A 5,278-nucleotide genomic window follows, 5' to 3' on the forward strand; every position below is an offset into this window, starting at 1 on the left:
TCAGTTTGTTCTCTATAGTTGAGAGTCTGTCTTATGGTTTGCCTCCCTTTTTTTTTTCCTTTCCCCTATGCTCAGCTGTTTTGTTTCTTAAATTCCACATATGAGTGAAATCATATGGTATCTATCTTTCTCTGACTGACTTATTTTGCTTAACATTATATAGTCTCTAGTTCTATCTGCATCATTGCAAACGGCAAGATTTCATTCTTTTTTATGGCTAAGTAATATTCCAGTGTGTGTGTGTGTGTGTGTGTGTGTGTGTGTGTGTTCTATATCCATTCATCAGGTGATGGACATTTGGCCTCTTTACATAATTTGGTTATTGATAATGCTGTGATAAACATATAAATACAACAAAGAATATTTATAAAGCTGTCAGAGAGCTATGGAAACAAAAACAAGTATATAAGCTCAAATTCCAGATAGGAGAAAACTTTTGAGATAAGCTGAGAATCACCTCCTGATGACAGAAATGAAAGGTATAAATAAATAAAGAGATATTTAATGTTCATGGACTGGAAGACATATCAATATTATTAAGCTATCAATACTTCTTAATTTGAAGTGTGGGTTACTTGCATTCCAAATCAGAATCCCAGGAAGCTACTTTGTAGATATTGATAAGATGATTCTAAGGCTTATATGGAAAGGAAAGTAACTGGGACAGCCAACACAATCAAGAAGAAGAAGAAGAAGAAGAAGAAGAAGAAGAAGAAGAAAGAGGAGGAGGGGAAGAGGAGGAGGAGGAGGGGGAGGAGGAGGAGGAGAAGGAGAAGAAGGAGGGGGAAGAGGAGGAAGAGGAGATGAAGGGGAAGGGGAAGAAGAACAAGAAGAAGGAAAAAGAGGAGGAGGAGGAGGAGGAGGAGGAGGAGAAGAAGAAGAAGAAGGAGAAGGAGAAGGAAAAGGAGGAGGAGGAGGGGAGGAGGGGGCAGGAGGGGAAGGAGGAGGAGATGGAGAAGAAGGAGACAGCCAACACAGTCAAGAAGAAGAAGAAGAAGAAGAAGAAGAAGAAGAAGAAGAAGAAGAAGAAGGAGGAGGGAGAGGAGGAGGAGGGGGAGGAGGAGAAGGGGGAGGAGGAGGAAGGGGGGGAGGAGGAGGAGGGGGGAGAGGAGACGAAGGGGAAGGGGAAGAAGAACAAGAAGAAGGAAAAGGAGGAGGAGGAGAAGAAGGAGACAGTCAACACAAAACTGAAGAAGGATGAGGGGGAGGAGGAGGAGGAAATTAAAGGGAGAGGACTGACATTATCTGATCTCAATACTTACTATAAAATCTCAGTCATCAAGACAGCACAGGAGTAGTGAAAGAATAGACATATTGGTCAGTGGAACAGAATAGAAAAACCAGAAATAGACCCATACAAATATAATACAACTTTGAGAAAGGAGCAAAGGCAATCCCATGGGGAAAGGATAGCTTTTTCAACAAATGACTTGGACGATTGGAAATCCATATACAAAAAAGTGAACCTTGATACAAACTTTATACCTTTCACAAATTAACTCAAATGAATCATGAATCATGAATCACAGACCTAAATGCAACATTATACACGTCTAGAACTAACATGGGGGAAAATGAAGTGACTTTGGTCTGGTGTTGAGTTTTTGGATTTGATACCAAAAGCATAATTCATGAATGAAAAAAAATGATTAGTTGGACTTCATTTTAATTAAAAACTGTTCTGTCAAAGAAACTGTTAATAGAACGTAAAATAGACGTTAATAGAATGCAAAAACCATGTGATATCCTGGAAAAACATTTTTTTTTGTCAAACACATATATGATAAAGGACTAGCTATTAAAGATAGAAATAACTCTTAAAATTCAACAATAAAAAAACAAACAACTCAGATAAGAAATGGGCAAAAATACTGAATAGACACCTTACCAAAGAGGATACATAGATGGCAAATAAACACGTAAAACAGGCTCCACAACATTTGTCATTAAGGAGATGCAAATTAATACATCGATGAGGTACTAATATACAACATACCTGGATAGAAATTGACAATAAGATTGGGGGTAGAGCATCAAATACAAATTTATAGGCAGAACTAACACTATGGAACTTTGGATGGCTATATTTTATGTGGGTATCCCTTCTGTAGTGGCTATACGCACTGATAAAAGATTGAATTATCCATAGTATGGTTCTGGCCACAATGGTATTAATCTAGAAATTATTAATACAAAGATAACTACAAGCACCCCAACTATGTGGAAATTAACTGGTATGCTTTAAATAGCCTAGGGATCCAAAAAGTCAAAATAAAAATTAGAAAATGTTTTAAAGTAAATTATAACGAAGGCAACTTACCAAAATTTGTGGGATGAGAATAAGCAGTGCTTACAGAGAAATTTAAAGCTTTACATGCTTATTTTAGAAAAGAAAAAAGGCTGAAAACCAACCATTTAACATTCTATTTCAAAAAGCAAGAAAGCACATTAAGGCAAGCTCAGGGAAAAGAGAAGGAAAGAAATACTTAACATAGAGCAAATATCAATAAAATTGAAATTGAGAACAGGCACACTGCAGAAAAAAGGTAAGCAGACTGAAAGCACTTTAAGATTAACAAAATTGATTAAACTTGGCAAAATTAACAGAGCTAAAAAGAAATAGAAACTAACAATGTACAGAATAAAAAGGGAACATTATTACAGATCTCGAGGTAATCTTGAGTGTTTTGATATACGTAAAACTGAATCCATATTTCCACAAAGAAAACCCTGGCTTCGTTAATGAATTCTTCCAGACGCTGAAGGAAAAACATCCCAATCTTGCACAAAACTCTTCCACAGAATAAAGGAAGAGGACAGATGGGAACACATCCTAATTGTTTTTACGAGGTCAGCACAATATGGATTCTGAAATTGAACAAGGACATTTTTTTAAGTTTATTTATTTTTGAAGAGAGAGAGAGGGAGGGAGAGAGAGAATGAGCAGGAGAGGGGCAGAGAGAGGGAGAGAGAGAGAATCCCAAGCAGGCTCCATGCTCTGCGCTGAGCCCAATGGGAGCGGGGGGGAACTTCATCTCACGACCATGAGACCATGACCTGAACTGAAGTCAAGAGTCAGAGGCTTACCCGACTGAGCCACTAAGGTGCCCCAAGGACATTTTAAAAATAAGAAAACCTCAGATCACTCATAAGCAAATAGCAAATGTCCTTTGTTAAATATTAGCAAGTCAAATCCAACAATATATAAAAATCATAATACACTATAATTTTACTAAGTGAACTATTCTGAGTATGTAAGCTTGGTTTCTCATTATAAAATCAATCAATGTAATCATCACTTTAACAGAAAATGTAGAAAAGTCTATGATCACTTTGATGGTTGCAGAAAAGACATTTGTCAAAATTCAATCAGTTAAGATAAAAGTTCCTAATGATAATGATAAAAATTCCTAGCAAGTTAGAGATCTATGAAAATTTACTTAATCTGATAATCTGTCTAAAATCTTACAGCTGATATACTCATAGCAAAGTATTAGAAAACTTACTCCTGCATTAGGAACAAGACAGAGGTGCCTGTTAGCACCACTCTTATCCCTCATTTATCTTGGAGACAGTGCAATGAAGCAAGAAAAAGATAGAAAAAAATGTAAGTGTAGGAAAGGAAGAAGCAAAGCTTTTATTATTTGCAGACAATATGATCTTGTTTGCCTGAAAAATGTAAGAGAATTTAGAGGAAATCTTTAGCAATAGGAAGCAAATTTAGTAAGATCTTTGGAGATAAGTTTAGTTTAAAGAAATGAACTGTCTTTTCGGACTTCAATCACAAAGAAGTACCAAATTAAATTTAGAAAATTTATATTAACATCAAAAATATAAATAAATAAGGATGAATCTAACAAGACGGCATAAGACTTCTACACTAACACTAAAAATTTACTGAAGAACCTGAAGAAGACTAAAATGAATGAATTATAGATCCTGTATTGTTGACTCAATATTGTCAAGATGTCAAGTTCCCCCAAATTAATATGTACATTCAATGAGAGCCCAGTCAAAATCCCAGGAGGGATTTTTTTAAAGGGGGGAGGGCAAAAACTGACGAGATGATTCTAAAGTTCACACAAATGCAAAAAATCTGGAATACTTACAACAGTTTAAGAAGAAAAGTATAGTAGGAGAACATTATCAGATATCACGTGATATTATAAATTTATTATTGGGTCGAAGAAAGACAGACTGAACAGTAGAATGGAACAGAGTCTAAAATCAAGTTCACATATATTTATAATAAGGCAATAGTCCAGTTCATTGGATGAAAGGTGATGGATGTCCATGGGTAAAAAATAATGGAACAAGACCACTTGTTTCACCAAATGCTAAATAAATTCCAGATGGATTTGGGGTCTAAATGAAATCTAAAACAATAAAGTTACTTGAAGAAAATATAATAATATGTATTTGAGAACCTGGGGTAAAGAAAACTTTTTTTTTTCTAAAAAGGACACAAACACCATGCTACAAAAGAAAGTGATAAATCAAATCAATCTGTATTAAAATTTAAGATACTATGTTCGTAAAAGGCATCTTTCCTAGCAGAAGGAAGTGTTTGCAATACATACAGCCAGCAAAGGATTTGTATCCAAAAAAATTTGTAAAAAACCCCACAAATTAATAACAACATATATTTTACTATAATTTTCAAATATTGCCACTTACTAGACCATTTGGCTTATAAATTGATTCTTAAAAAAAAAAAAAAAAAGCTTTATTTTGAGAGAGAGAGCGAGAGCCCGCACACGTGGGGAAGGGGCAAAGAGAGAAGAGAGAGAGAATCCAAAGCAGGCTCCGTACTGTCAGCACAGAGCCCAACGCATTGAACCCATGAAACCATGAGATCATGACCTAAACTGAAGCTAAGAGTCGAACGCTTAACCAACTGAGCCATCCAGGCACCCATAACTAATTCTTTTAATTAGATACCAGTTGCACAGAATTGGATAATTTCTGGTTCATAACACACGGTCATAATTGACTAATATATGACTTTCCTTATTCAGTTAATTTGTTAATAATTATTTTATGATGCAATATACCTGTGAACGAACCACACACTATGAAGAGCAAGAACTTTGGGTTTAATCTACATCTAACCATATTTTCTCCCCTTTTCCTGTTTCCCTGCTTCCTCCAATGCAATTTACCCATCACCCTGGATATCATGTCATTTTTGCCTCGTTTCCTGTTTATTTTAAGGTTTTGTTACATCAGTATACATTCCAAAAAAATGTGTGTAAATTTTTATTTTGATCACTTTTAA

Source organism: Acinonyx jubatus, chromosome D2 (assembly GCF_027475565.1).
Source record: "Acinonyx jubatus isolate Ajub_Pintada_27869175 chromosome D2, VMU_Ajub_asm_v1.0, whole genome shotgun sequence".
NCBI lineage: Eukaryota > Metazoa > Chordata > Mammalia > Carnivora > Felidae > Acinonyx > Acinonyx jubatus.